At 43.2% G+C, this 15996-nt stretch overlaps 1 pseudogene; it reads left to right on the forward strand.

Moving 5' to 3' along the window:
* The first annotated feature begins 13771 nt into the window (after positions 1-13771).
* Positions 13772-15138, forward strand: LOC138997718 (autophagy-related protein 13-like; annotated as a pseudogene).
* Positions 15139-15996: the final 858 nt, after the last annotated feature.

The raw sequence follows: 15996 nt of genomic DNA on the forward strand, positions 1-15996 counted from the left end.
ATTATCACACAGTAACGAGCAATTTATAGTAAGTTCTAAACAATCACACAAGTCCAATGGTTCTCAAATAATGTGCATCAGAATCAGCCATTAACTTATGAAAGTATAGCTTCTCAGGCTTTATTCCTGGAGATTCTCAGTTTGGGCTTTTGCAACTGGGTCTTTTAACAAGTTCCAAGTCCAATAAAGAATAGTTGGTGAAGTTGGTAATCTGAGAAAGAAGAATATCACTATGGGCTGAGACCTCATGGAAGACCCAACACTGAGGACAAGGGGGAAGAGGCAAGTTCATGGAGCAAAGGCAGACAATCCAGGATTTTAACAGGAGGAAGTATTCATTGGGTAAATGCCTGGAGGGCTGTAGATTAATTCTACCTTGTGAGAGAGGGAAGATAAGACTGGTTTAATTCTTTCAGACAAGGGACTGGATAGAGAAAGTGATGTGTTAGAGAGGCAAATGTTGGTCTTGGATCTTATTTAGACATTCAGCTAATGAAGACCCTTAGGATAAATATGGGGGATGTTGGTGCCTATGTTCTTTTATTTACAAATATATTTTCATTGATTTTAGAGAGGAAGGGAGAGGAAGAGAGAGATAGAAACATCAATGATGACAGAGAATCATTGATTGGCTGCTGCCTGCATGCCCCACACTGGGGATTGAGCCCACAACCCAGGCATGTGTCCTGACTGGGAATCGAACCATGATCTCCAGGTTCATAGGTCATTGCTCAACCACTGAGCCATGCCAGCCAGGCGATGATTATATTCTTTCCCCCTCCTTGTCTGCTTAGAAAGGTATCTGATTCCTAGCACAATGCTCGGTGCACTGTAAACAAAACACTAAGAATAGCCAATTCACTTATGTCCCCCAAAGGAACTCACTCACCCAGAGGAAGCCTGAAAAATGATCATGTAAAATGTTATGCTTTTAAGAAGGTCCCTTATATTTCTCAGAGAGTCAATATTGTCTATTATGTCAGTTCCTATATGCTGTCTTTACTTTAAGCTATTTGTAGTTCTATTTAGTTTAAGCTTAGGCAAAGACACGGCAGCCCAGAAAACTAGAGTCATCAGAGACTCATTTGTTCTTTTCTCTAAATCATCTCTTTTTCATGATACCCACTCAGGACCTGATGGTTTTTCACTTGCATCTCCCTTCCTTCAAAGCCTTTCCAGTTCAAGGTCCTGCTTTTTCCAATGTTTCCACTCATTTTTAAAAAAATATATTTTTATTTATTTCAGAGAGTAAGGAAGAGGGAGAGAGAGATAGAAACATCAATGATGAGAGAGAATCATTGATCGGCTGGCTCCTGCACTTTCCCTACTGGGGATTGAGCCCGCAACCTGGGCATGTGCCCTTGACTAGAATTGAAACCGGGACCCTTTAGTCTGCAGGCTGATGCTCTATCCACTGAGCCAACTAGCTAGGGTCCACTCATGATCTTTTGACAGTATGTTTTTCTCCACTGGTCTTCCTTCCTGTTTCTGTTCTTTTTTGATGGAAGAGGGGAGAATGAGGAATTGGAACAGGAAAAAGAGATGGCCTGTTCTGGCTTCTTGAACTCTCTTGTGTTACTTCTCTCTCAATCTCCTACCATTCTCTGTGCATTCTATACCTTGCACACTCCTGCTAGTTTAATTTTCCTTAAACACCATGCACAGAGTTGTGGGAGAGCTGAGACGGGTGTATGTTGATGCAAAGATAAATGACTGTGCCTTGAAAGATAAAGCTAGAGAATAGGAAGAGGTACTGGGGAAAAGAGGAAGTGCTGAGAAAGTGATGGTAAACCCTGATAACAACAACAATAACAACAACAAAAACAGCACTAACAATAACAACTACTATGTGTTAAGTTCCTGATATGTGCCAGGCAGCGTAGTAACAGGTCACTTAATATTCACAATGCTCTTTTGTCTGTTGGTTATTTCATCACTTGTAAAAGAGGGATAGTAAGACTCAAAGAGGTTACACATATATCTCAAGGTCATACTGCTGGTATGAGGTACAGCTAGAATTTAAACTTTATCTTTTTTTACTGCATCATGGAGAAGTAAGCAGGATTTTTAATAAAAAAGATTTAAGCTCAAGATAGTATATTTTTAAGAGAAAATTTCCAAGATATGAGTATTTTAAAATCTAGATAATTTTACATATCCATATATTCACACATACATATATGCACAAATACACAAATCAAGAGTAAAAGTTATATATTTAGTTCAGTAATATTCTTTTACTTTACCTGATAATCTCAGAGTTGGAAGGAGCCACAGGATTCTGTAAGTCCAATGGCAGGAATTTCTCTCCAATATTCCTTATTCTACCTCTTCTCAGATATTTTCAGAGAAAGGGGAACTTGCCACCACAGAGACAGTCTGTTCCATTGTTGGACAGCTAAGACTTCTATGTAATTCCTTCTTTTAGGGTGCTCTTGAGAATGATCTCAGAGTTGTCCAACTATTCCTGCTTTCATAAGTCACACAAAATACATCAAATATTTGTTTCACAGGACAGCTCTTTGTGTGTATGTGTTGTTAAGAATTTTCACACACACAGACATACAAATGCATACCCCCCATACATTCTCATGCACTCACACATGCACACACAGAGCCTTAAAGGCTCCTCTTTTCCAGCTAAAACAACCCTAACTCCTGCCATTATGACTCATCCTATATAATAAAGAGCTAATATGCAATGGTTGTCACGCCCTCATGACATCATGCCATAACACTCAGACACTCAACAATGGAGAAAGAGGAATGGGGACCAGCCAGGCACAAATGAGCTTGCAAGAGAGGAATGGGGCCCAGCCAGGCTGCGGCCTGGGAGAGGGACAAGCCACCCACCCCATGGTCCTGGGCACCAGCGGCTGTGCCTGTGCCTGTGGCCCGGGAGAGGGACAAGCCGCATGCCCTGTGGTCCCAGACACCTGTGGCTGGGGCTGCGGCCTGGGAGAGGGACAAGCCGCACACCCTGTGGTCCCTGGCACCAGCACCTGCGCCTGTGGCCCAGGAGAGGGACAAGTCACCCACCCTGCAGTCCCAGGCGCCTGTGGCTGTGGCCAGGGCAAAGCTGCCTGTCCAAGGTCCCCTGCGGCTGTGGCCGGCCTGGGCAAAGCTGGCCCAGGTCCCGGGTGCCTGCAACTAGCCAGAGGAGGGAATCCTGGGTCCCGGGTGTGGGGCGAGGCAGAGGCAGTTAGGGGTGATCAGGCCAGCAGGGGAGCCGTTAGGGGCGATCAGGCAGGTAGGCAGAGGGGTTAGAGGTGATCAGGCAGGCAGGCAGGCAGGCAGGCAAGTGCTTAGGAGCCAGGAGTCCCAGATTGCGAGAGGCAGTCGGACATCCCCCAAGGGTTCCCAGATTGGAGAGGGTGCAGGCTGGGCTGAGGGACTGCTCCCCCGTCATGCATGAGTTTCATGCACCAGGCCTTTAGTATGATATAATTTTCATTTTGTTTATCATCCTTTTGACCAAACTTGGGCATAAAATTCAGTATAGAACTCAAAGATATGGTCAGACCAGTACACCTAGAGAGAGACTTTTCTTTTATTACTAAGCACCATGCTTTTGTTAAGACAGCCTAGGGTACATTAGCATTTTGTAAGCCAGTGATACTGTTGATGCATATTGTGCTTGCAGTCAGACAAGACCTAAAGGCTCTCAACCTAAGTTAAGGATTTAGAAGTAACCTTTTTTTTAAAATATATTTTATTGATTTTTTTACAGAGAGAAAGGGAGAGGGATAGAGAGTTAGAAACATTGATGAGAGAGAAACATCGATCAGCCGCCTCCTGCACATCTCCCACTGGGGATGTGCCCGCAACCCAGGCACATGCCCCTGACCAGAATCGAACCCAGCACCCCTCAGTTCCCAGGCTGATGCTCTATCCACTGAGCCAAACCGGTTTCGGCTAGAAGTAATCCTTTTGAATTTAATCTTGTTATTGCTCTACTGGCAAGAACTTTCTTGTTTGTGATTCTTTTATTAATGCATTTTCTCCCTAGCTTTGTGTAATCTGAAATTTTTGGTAAGAATATTTTAAGGTTTGTTCATAATATATTGTTGAATATAATTAATAAGTTTAACATTTTATAATATGATCTTGTTTTATTTACAATTCTTATTAGTTGTACAAAAATGATTCTGGAGATGTACTAAAATGTTAACCATCCTTATCTTGAAAATATCATATGACATATAATTTTTGATAGTTGGTTATATATTTTTTCTGGTTTAATGAATGAATTTATTTTTTATTGGAGTTCTTCTACTTGAACAGACTGGCATATTCCACATGTTTTCATTTTGAATATATGATGTCTTTATTATGTTTTAATTGCCATGTGTGTTGTGACTCTTTAATTTTATTCAAAACTCCTTGAGGGCAGGGGAATTGTCCCTCAGGGCAGCTGGCACAATACTGCATTGATTGCTTTCCCTTTAAATTAATTTGTCCTTCATCCAGTGCTTAGGTCATGGGCTTTATATGACTTTATCTCTTGTTCAGATCAGTATCTTAAAATGATGAGAGCATGATATTTTATCTATGGCCTACATTTAAATAAATTTGGCTGATTCATTTAATCCTGTATAATAAAAGCCTCTGTGCAAATCAACTGAATGGCCAAATGGCCGGTTGCTATGATGCGCACTGACCACCAGGGGGCAGGCACTCAATGGAGGAGCTGCCCCCAGCCCACAGATCTCAGGCCAGCCAAGGCAGGTGTGAGCGGGGCAGTTGACTCAAAGAAGGAGGCGACTGGCTGCCGCGGCTGGAGGTGGGGCCGGTGAGTGGGTGGCGTCAGGCTGGCCAAGGCGTGTGAGCAGGGGGCCCTGATCACCCACCGATCGCCCCACAGATTGGTCCTGTTTGCCAGCCAGGCCTAGGGACTTTACCTGTGCATGAATTTCCATACACCGGGCTTCTAGTGGTAAATAATTATTCCTCAATCTAGCCAATTATTTTGATTTACTATGGTTGGTTATTTACTATGTTGGATAATTGTACAATGTAAGCATAAATATAGCATAAATAATTGAAAAATGTTGGCGAGAGAGGAATGTTGGTGAGCCCTTCAAGTAATGAATTATTTATTTTTTTAAAATATATTTTATTGATTTTTTACAGAGAGGAAGGGAGAGAGAGAGAGAGTTAGAAACATCGATGAGAGAGAAACATCGACCAGCTGCCTCCTGCACACCTCCTACTGGGGATGTGCCTGCAACCCAGGTACATGCCCTTGACCGGAATCGAACCTGGGACCTTTCAGTCTGCAGGCCGACCCTCTATCCACTGAGCCAAACCGGTTTCGGCAAGTAATGAATTATTGAGACCAACACTATATTAAAAGTTTCTACAAAAGAAGATAGAGACATGACTCATGACTTCAAGGTGCTTTCAGCATAGTTGGGGATAAGACTCTACAGAACAAAAGAATGTCAGGGTGCACTTTGGGATGTTGGTTGGTGTTTGATACGTCTCAAGATTATTACATTTCTCTCTTCTGTAGAGCATTTGGTTAAGGAGGTCTGGGAATGGGTTCTGGTTCCTCCAATTGTAAACATTGAAACATAAACTGAAATACACATAAAAGCTACTCATATAAAGTTTTCATACATATTCCACATCTTTGTTTTACAAAGATGTAGAAACTACAGATTTTCTATAAGGTAGAAACACTTCATCATAGTCAGGTAATCTTCCCTAACCCCATCTGCCTTGTCTGACATGGTGTGTTCACCTGTGTCTGAGGCTCACAGCTTTTTCTCCCACCTTGTCCAGTGCTCCCTGATGGCCCATTCATCTGAGGTTTTTGGGAAACATGGGCCCAGCAGGCCCTTTGACTTACAGTGTCCTCATGCAGATCACAGGGAAACTGTTTGTGATAAAGCTTTGTGTGCTAACCAAGGGCAAAGACCATGAGGAGTTACTACAAGATTATTACATCTCCTTGTGATTAACTTTTAGCCCACTTGTTGTATCCACTGCTTCACTCTTAAAGATAAGGGGTTTTTTTTAAAAAAAAAAAATGCTGTTTTCTTCTTCATTTCTATCAATTGTTTTCATTCCCGGAAAGCCTAATCTTTCCTACAAAACATGATATTCTCTCTCTCTCTCTCTCTCTCTCTCTCTCTCTCTCTCTTCCCTCCCTCCTTCCATTCCTTTCTCTTGGATTATTTTATCATTCTATTTAATTCTCCAAGCAACAAAGTAAAAAAAAAATTACCTTTTCTTTAAAGATAAAAAATCTAAAACTGAAAGAGAAGAAGAATTTTTCTCAAGGTGACACAGCTAATGAGGGATTTAAGGAAAAATATTTTCACTCCAAAGTGAAACTCAATTCCTTGACAAAACAAGTACTAGACCTTCATGTATGTGTCTCTAGGACCTTGTATAGGTCTTAGCATGGGATGGTCACCAGTGCATTTTCTTTTAATTGATTCTTATATTGGATCCTGGAAGCCTGAGTTGGAGAGCCTCGGGGGTCATCTAAGACCTTGTACCAAAAAGGCAGGAGCCAACCTGCTAACCTGGAAGGTGGGTCTCAGAGACGTCCTTCCCAAGCTCCACTTGTTTCTCCCCATCCCCACACAGTCCTTTCCATGCGGTTCAAATCAGAGAGCATGTCTATTTGTCTTTTAAATAACTTAAATTTTTTCCTTTAAGTAAAATTAATGTACCTTCATTGTGAGAAATGTAAAAAATCAACTTAGTAAAGAGAAAAATTAAAAAGTACACATGATTCCACTAATGATATAATCACTGTTATCTCTACTTTTTCTTCCAGTGTTTCCTCTATGGAAATATTTTTAAACAAAAAATGCAATTATGTCGTACAAACTTTTATAACCAATTTTCACTAAAAACATATTGTAAACATCTTGCAATGCCAATGGTAATAGATGACTATCACCTTCAATAACTCAGTAGCTTTGCCTGTGCTGGATGGATGGGCAGGTAGATTATCATTCATCAGCTGCAGATTTACATTTAGATGACAACTCAAACGGTTTCTTGATGATGTCATTCATGCAGATATTTGCTAGCAGGAATCATTCAATCATTAAGTTTGTTTCACTTAAATCTAAACCATGCTATACATCCACAATGGACCATAGAGGAAGACATTATTTTTTTTTTGTGTGCAAATAACACATTAAATTTGACACATTATAGCAACAAGATGTATCTATTGGTTCAGAAAGTACAATTTCAAATGTGAACCATTACTCAGAATTAATTTAAGATGACTTATTAATTAATTCAGTTCCAATGGAGATAGCTTCTCATATATGGAAATGGGTTTTTACCCAAGAAAAATAATATCAAAACAGTAATATAATCTTATGATTAATAAACTGTAATGGAAATAATGTATTCATTTATTAATTTTATTTATTACTAGGAGCCCAGTGCACAAATTCATGCACATTGAGAGGAAATTAATTAGAAGAAATATTTTAATATCACTAGTCACCCTTTCTCTATACTAGAAGTGTCCACCAAATTCACGATTGATGATGACAGATGGAAACACACACGTGCGATTGGCACCAGCGAGAGCTTTATGTATATAGATAAACTTGCTTAATTAGACCTGCTTTCTGATTTAGCTAAACTTTTCCCAGCTCAGTGAAGCACCCCAACTTCTCTTTCAGGTAATTGTCAGAAACACAGCAGTAAATGCCAGCATGAAGCAGATTATTATTGTAGATCACCCAGGGAGAACAAAGGGTAAATATTTAACTGCAGCAGTGTTTGACTATATTCTGCACAGTGAGAAAACCTGAAGTCATTTTCAAGGTCCACCATTTCTTACTTCTTTGCAGTCGGGTCAAGTTTCTAAACTTTCTAAATCTCTGTTTTCCAGTTAATGAAAAGAAAATAGGATTCTACTGAGTCTCCTATATACTTACTCCAGGACTTCTGTGAGGATCAAATGAGATGAAGCACATGACAACGCTTCACAGACATTTGGTTAAACTGTAAAATGTTTGCACCTGGCTATAAAGCAAGTCATGTTCCTGGGCTGAAGAAACTCCAAGGAGGCTAGTCGCTAGGGAGAGGAAGCTGGTCGTTGCTACGTGATGTCATTACCCAGCACCCACAGCCACCATTTCTGGGCTGGGCTGGGCTGTGGGCTGCATTTTGCACCATGAGGTCTTGGCAGTTTGGCTGCGATTTGATGAGCTATTGCTCCAGGGTGGTGGCAGGGCCTGTGTCCCACTTGGGAGAAGCTGAATGTTGCTTTGTGGGCGCTATGTCCTCAGTGCTGTTTCTTTGTAAATGGCCAGTGCATGTCATGGCAGCTCCTGTGTTGAGCATCTGCCCCTTGGTGGTCAGTGGGCATCATAGTGACTGGTCGGACAGTCAGAGGGACACTTAGCATATTAGCCTTTTATATATAGATATTTTCTTCCTATATCTTTTGGGGAAAATGAGAAAATCATTTTCTACCTTAATTTTTGTGTATCAGTAAGAGTATAACTGGAAAAACAAACAAAAAGAGTGTAATACACAGAGCTAGTTATAAAAAGCTAGCCAGTTTGGCTTAGTGGGTAGAGCATGGGCCTGCAGAGTGAAGGGTCTCAGGTTCGATCCCAGTCAAGGGCGTATGCCCAAGTTTTGGGTTTGGTCCCCATTGGGGGGTGTGCAGGAGGCAGCCAATCAATGATTCTTTCTCATCATTCATGTTTCTATCTCTCTCTCCCTCTCCCTTCCTCTCTGAAGTTATATATATATATATATATATATATATATATATATATATATATATGTATTTAAAGAGATGAAACCAGGCAAAGGGAGGAGGAAATAACCCAGAAATTATTTATTACAGAAATAAACTATGGCAGAGAATAAAAATGAAGGAGCTGGCATTTCCAGAGTGCAGAGCACACTACACTGACTGCTGAGCTAGTTAGGGAAGGTATTGTGTACAGTGCAGTTACCATGGGAGAGGGTGACACTGAGCAGATACTGTAGCCCTGGGTGGACCACCCCACAGATGGTGACCTCGTGTAGAGGGCACCACATGGTCACCACTAGAAACATCAAGGAATGATCACTGTCACATGTGCTGGGAACTTCTCTCCACTTCTAACTTCTGATCTTCTACGAATGCCTCCTAATGTACAGAATTAATTTAGAAGGTAGCTGACATAGAAATTTGAACAGACTATAGAAGGATGGGTGTGAGCGTGACAGAAAATAGATAAATAACTAACCCATGGGGAAGACATCAGTATCTTCCTACCTCTTGGTGACAAAAAGACAGCTTCATGGCAAGACAAGAGCTCTGTTTCTGATTTCATTCGAGCCCTTGCAGTCCCACTTGGAACTCCGGAGGAACGGCAAGGGGCGGCATAGTGACCATCGAAAATGCCTTCCCCTCTCATACCCTGCATCAGCTGCATGAGAGAGGCAGGCACCCTGTTGTTTGGTTCTGTAGAGACGGGTGCAGGTGCTCTCTGCCATTAGTTGTGTCTAAGACAGAGAAAGGCTGGCAAGGCACAACATTGGGCAGCTGAAGGCTCTAGCTCCAGGCAACAAGCTTTGATTTCTTCCATTGCCCTAACCCAGTGGTCAGCAAACTGCGGCTCGTGAGCCACATGGGGCTCTTTGGCCCCTTGAGTGTGGCTCTTCCACAAAATACCGACTTCTGCCCATGGGCCATGAAGTTTCAATTGCACTGTACATGCGCGCCCGCACATGGTATTTTGTGGAAGAGCCACACTCAAGGGGCCAAAGAGCCGCATGTGGCTCGCGAGCCGCAGTTTGCCAACCACTGCTCCCATCCTCCTGTTCCCAGCCTCCTGAGATAGACCTGAAGCGAGCAATTCCAGGCCTGAGCTTGGGCAAAGCATAGAGCTTTGAGAGGAGGTTACTAGGCCCCAGACTTATGACCTTAACTTCTGAGTCCTCCTCTTCCACCATGATCCATACCCCACCCCCCAGAGCAACAATGACATTGAGTCTTAATGTAACTGTTCTGAATAACAAGGGTCCCAAGACAATCACACGTAATTCTCCTTACACAGCAAACTAGATGGGTTGTGGGGGTGGAGGGGGAGTGTGTCACAGACTTTGGTCCAAGCTGAGATGTCTATAAACTGAGCACTGGAAAGGGAGTAGGAAAACAAAAAAGAAACTTAGCTGTTCTCTTAGTTCTGAAATCTCATACATGGCTTTTGAGAGAATAAGTTACTGCAGATGCCTCAATTCATCTGTGTTATCATTTGGTGCATTCTGAGGGCCTACGATATGCCATTTATTCTTCTAGGGCCAGGGCACGCAGCGATGAACATTCACTGCAGAAAAAGCTCCATCACAAGCAAAGGCCTTCCTCCCTGCACTCCTGTGGATGCCCTCCCTGTGGTTTCTCCAAGCCCTTGAATACCTTATGATATAAAGGCAATTCCATTCTACAAATAGATATACTGAGACCTAGAGAGAATCATTGACTTCACAAGCTCACACTGGGAATTAAACACTCTATCAGAATGAGAACCCCGAGCGTTAGGCTCCTTTCTCCTCATTCTCTTACTCCACATCCCAGGTGTGTGGAACTGGGTACCAGAGTGTGGTCAAAAGGGTCTTTGATGGTGACCCAGTGGCTAGCACCGTTGACCTTGTACCATTGACTTGATGTCATTGGAATGAGCTATCCCCATTTACACAGCTGATGTCCCTGGAAGTCCATGAGGACAGACACCTGTGGGCATCACAATCCCTTCAGGCTGCATCTCCCAGTTTAGGGCCACTCTCTGGTTAGCTGAGGAGAGGTCTGCAGGTAGCTCTGCCTGGGAAAAACTGCAGGTTTGATAGGGAGTATATCCCAATGGGCAGAGACAACTGGCCGCTGTAGCACCAACAAAGGCTTGCCCTTTTTGTAGGGAGAGAACCAGTAGGGAATTCCTGTTATCATTGTGACCCTTTTCTTTGGGTCATGTGGTTACTGTAATTTGTCCAAGACAATTCTGGGCTGAGCTGTTTCTCAGAATGCAATCACTCAATATCTGGGACACCTTCAGAGGTCAGAGGAAGACTGTTGGTTTAAAATGGGCTTTCTCGACATATGAAAACATGCTCAAAGTCACTAATCATCCGAGAGATGCAAATTGAAATGACAATGAGGTACCATCTCACACCTGTCAGAATGGCTACCATCAACAAATCAATCAACGACAAGTGCTGACTAGGATGCAGAGAAAAAGGAACCTTCTTGCTCTGCTGGTGGAATTGCAGACTGCTGTAACCACTGTAGAAAACAGTATGGAGTTTCCTCAAAAAGTTAAAAATGGAACTCCCATTTGACCCAGTAATCCCACTTCCAGGAATATATCCCAAGAAATCAGAAGCACCAATAAGGAAGGATATATGCACCCCTATGTTCATAGCAGCACAATTTACAATAGCTAAGATTTGGAAACAGCCTAAGTCTCCATCAGCAGATGAGTGGATTAGAAAATTGTGGTACATCTACACGATGGAATAATATGCCACTGTAAAAAAGAAGGAACTCCTACCATTTGCAAAAGCATGCTGGACCTGGAGAGTGTTATGCCAAGAGAAATAAGCCCGTTGGAGAAAGGTAAATATTACATGATCTCACTCATTTGTGGGATATAATGAAGAACATAAGCTGATGAACAAAAATAAAACCAGAGGAAAAAAATATTTTAGAATATAATAGAACTAATCCTGTTATTTGCAGATTTTTATAGTTTCCTACAACTTTTGTGATATTATACTATGTTAGTACAGTAGTTTTGGTAATATTATTATATTTAAAATTTTTTTCTTGAAATATTAATGTTTATTTCAAGAAAAAAAATTTGATTTACATTAAACAAAAGAATATTTATTAAAAAAATACCGAAAAAAACCCCAAACAACAACAACAAATAAAATGGGCTCTCTCACTCTAAGCTGGCCTGGGACCTCATGGATTTCTACCCCATAATAATGGTAGGCCTGTCATTGGTGGGGTCCTGGGCAAATGACAGAACCTGGGAGCTCAACTTTAGGACTTCTCATGATTGCCCACTGAGGAGATGTTAAAGAAATGGTAGGGCTGGCCATCATGACTCTTTTCTTTAAAACATTAAAGCATATTGCTTGTAAGAATACTGAGGTTGTTGGCCACCCTGTTTGGATGCACCCTCAAAAAAATCTATCCTGAAGTTGGGTGGGCACATGGGTGTCTTGTACGACAGAGCTCCTTTATTGTGAACAGGTGTTGCATATCCAGCTGTTCTGTTAGCCAGGCCTGACTCCGTCAGCAAGTGCCACCAGGGCCAGTTGAGTCCAGGGCTTGGGGCAGGCAGCAGCACGGGCAGCCACCCTGGCAAGGGTCTCATGCCCTCTGGAAGCTCACGCCTCTTTGCAGAGAGCTCAGAAATGAATAAATAAATGGTGGAGTAAAGGGACAAATTAATCTTGCTCCTGATGAGAAAATATGCTCTGGCTTATGACAACTTTACTGAAAGACTCTGAGATTTGTCTACTGCTAAGACATTCTCTGATAACCTTCCTTTTTCAAATGATCACAATGGGAAGGAGGGAGCACTGAACCACAAAATCCATAGGAATTCAGAGAAGGGAAAAAGCATTATGTTGAAACTTTAAAAATATGTGGGACTTGAAGGAAATGTTTATTTTAGATGGCAAAAAGATTGGGAGAAGTTATTCCAGGCAGGAAGAACAACAATAAAAAAGGCATGGAAGAAAAAACATGCTAATGTGAAGGGTAAGAGATCAGGTTGACCAAAGCATTTAGTGTTGCTGGAAACCAAGAGAACAAAGGTTGTGTAGGAGATGTTTCTGATGAGTGGTGGATCTTTAAGTTAGATTCGGGTCATTTATTTTAGTGTCTTTAGTGCCTTGCCCAGACTCTGACACAGAATAAGCATTTAACAACTGTTTAATTACTGAGTGAATAAATACATGAGTGGATGAATGAATGCATGAATGAATTGGGTCTGGAAGAATAGTAATGCTATTGACCAAAATGGAAAGTTTAGACATGATAAATTATAGGTAATGGTAGAAAGTTCAAACAGAGATTTACTATAGGAAGTTATCTGGAATTAAGAAGATGTGACTAGCCCTGGCCAGGTGGCCTAGCTGGGTGAAGCATTGTCCCATGCATCAAAAGGTTGTGGGTTTGATCCCTGGTCAGGACACATAGGTAGGTTGCAGGTTTGATCCCCCACTGGGGCGCATATAGGAGACAACAAATATCTCTCTCTCTCTCTCTCTCTCTCTCAAAAATAAATAAATAAATAAATAAATAAATAAATAAATAAATAAATATGAAAACAAATACTAACATTGGTGGTGCCCGGAAGCGGCAGGCCGAAGGGCTTAAAGCAGGAGTGATCGCTTGAGTTGTGAGGAGAGTTAAAGAGCTCCGGCTGATATGTGTGTGCGATGACTCGCTCAGTCTTAAGAGCAAATACCTGGGGGTCTTCGATCCACGAGCCTCCTGAGGGGTGAACTGTCTGTCTGCGACCCTGGCTGTCACTGCTGCTCCAGAGTGCAGAACCCTCAGCCTAGAGGTGCAGCTGGCTGGCCCCAGGTTCCTGCCTCTGTAAGAGAGCCTTGAGCCACTCTTTGTGTTGCAGCTTCGCAGGTGAGGGTGACTGTTGACTAGTGAAAAAAGGGACCCAGCGTTCACAACTATCTTCTTACTGGCAGTGGAACGACCTTAGGAAACCTGTGATCCGTTCTCATTAAATAAATCTCTGGATTCCCATAGGCAATGGAAACTGATCTCAATTCCCTCAATTCCCAGGACAGAAAGGACCTGGACAAGTTCATTAAGTTTTTTGTCCTCAAGACTGTTCAAGTGATTGTCCAGGCTCAACTTGGCAGGAAGATTTGTACTCGTTCATCTTCATCCCCAGTGGGTTCAGATTGGTTCAATTTAGCAATCAAAGACATTCCAGAGGTTACACATGAAGCAAGGAAGGCACTGACAGGGCAATTTGGTGTCTTGAAATGAATGAAAAGTGTGATAAAGAAATAAAAGTTTCCTACACTGTATACAACAGACTGTTGTTGCTGCTGAAGTCTCTCCTGGCTATAACGAGGGTGACACCGGCTTATAGACTCTCCAGGAAACAAGGTCATGAATATGTCATATTATACAGGATATATTTTGGTGAAGTTCAGCTGAATGGCTTAGGAGAAGGTTTCCAGACAGTTCATGTGGGGACAGTGGGCACCCCCATGGGCACCATCACTCTTTCTTGTGCTTACAGAATTAACTTGGCATTCATGTCCACAAGGCAATTTGAGAGGACCCCACCTATCATGGGGATTATCATTGATCACTTTGTGGACTGTCCCTATCCCAGCTCCTCGCCCATGCACCCCTGCAATTACAGAACCGCTGGTGAGGACACTGGAGTAACGTATCCTTCTGTGGAAGATTCTCAAGAAGTGTGTACCACCTCTTTCTCCACCTCACCTCCATCGCAGCTAATGGTTCCAGGGAAGGAAGGTGGGGTACCTCTTACTCCCTACCAGCCTGCTCATGGTACCCGGGCTGATCAGGAGAGATTGGCAACCTACACCCCTTCTGACGGGGCCCACTGTGCTACCACACCTTCTAGCAGCGAGGACACTGAAACTGTATTGAACAGTAGTGAGGGACAGGCCTCTCCCCATGATGTCCTGGAGACCATCTTTGCCAGAAAAGTGGAGGCTTTTGTCAACAAACCCATCAACCAGGTGACACTGATGAGTTTGGACATACCCTTTGCCATGTTTGCTCCCAAGAATTTAGAACTGGAAGATGCTGATCCCATGGTGAATCCTCCAGAGACTGAATCTCCTCTCCAGGGCAGCCTACCCTCTGATGGCTCCAGTGGTGGCAGCAGTGGCAATACCCATAAAGACTTTGTCATGATTGACTTCAACCTGGCTTTTTCTAAAGACGATATTCTTCCAATGGACTTGGGGACCTTCTATTGTGAATTTCAGAACCCCCCTCAGCTGAACAGCCTCCCCATAGATATCAGGGCACAGTCTAAGGCTGAGAACTTGGACTCACTACCAGAGAAACTGGCTGTGCACAAGAAGAACGTTTGAGAATTTGATGCCTTTGTGGAAACTCTGCAGTAAAAGTTAGTGTCCTCAAGTACCAGCAGCTTCCCCTTTTTGTGGTCCCAGGAGACAGAGAGCCTCCCATTCATCAGCTGTTCCCATTCCTTGTCCTGCTCCAAGCCAGGTGGAGGGGAGGCTGGTTTCCCCCGTGGGGACCCAGAAGTCCCTGCTCTTGCCCCTCCTAGAGATTTCATGGCAGCAGTCAGGCCCTGTGAGAGCATTTGAGAGGACTCATCCTCTGGCCTTGGATATGGGGAGACTCTTTGTAACAAAAGGGCCCTCTGCAGGTAGAGCCTGCTGCTTCTGTTCACAAAGGCGGCCCTCTCGTTCTTCCCACAACTGGCCCCTTGCCTGTTACCATTACCACCAACCATTTGACATTCCAGCTGGTGGCCCAGAGATTGGTGTGGAGGCAGAGAGAGGAAGGAGACAGTGCTGGGAGGAAGGAAGGGCTCAGGCTCTGTGTAGTCCCCTTTGGTTCTGGTATCTTCCTCTCTTCCTCCCTCTGCCCCTGTACTTTTGGCAATATGACAGGCCTTCTGCCCTAGATGAGAACTCGAAAGTCAGCCATTCCCACTCTTGAAGGTTGTGCCAGCCCCACCCTCACAGGGGGTCTGAGCAGCCCTGGCGGCTGCCTGTGCTCAGCTCCTCAGCTACATGGAAATCAAATCCTGTGTCTCTAGGGTTAGAGTCACAGAAGTTCTCTTCTCTTCCCTCCTCTGTTGCTGCTCCTTGGTTCTAGAATAGGGTAAATATTTATTACTTTCAGAGAAGCCAGATATTTTATAGAGAAATTATGTTTGAGGTTAGATGTTTTCAGTTGGGGAAGGTGAAGGGCCTCTTCCTGGGGCAGGGGCTGTTCCTGGAGGTTCCCCA

Source organism: Myotis yumanensis, unplaced genomic scaffold (assembly GCF_028538775.1).
Source record: "Myotis yumanensis isolate MYYU_CA2020_CCGP unplaced genomic scaffold, mMyoYum1.0.hap1 SCAF_19, whole genome shotgun sequence".
NCBI lineage: Eukaryota > Metazoa > Chordata > Mammalia > Chiroptera > Vespertilionidae > Myotis > Myotis yumanensis.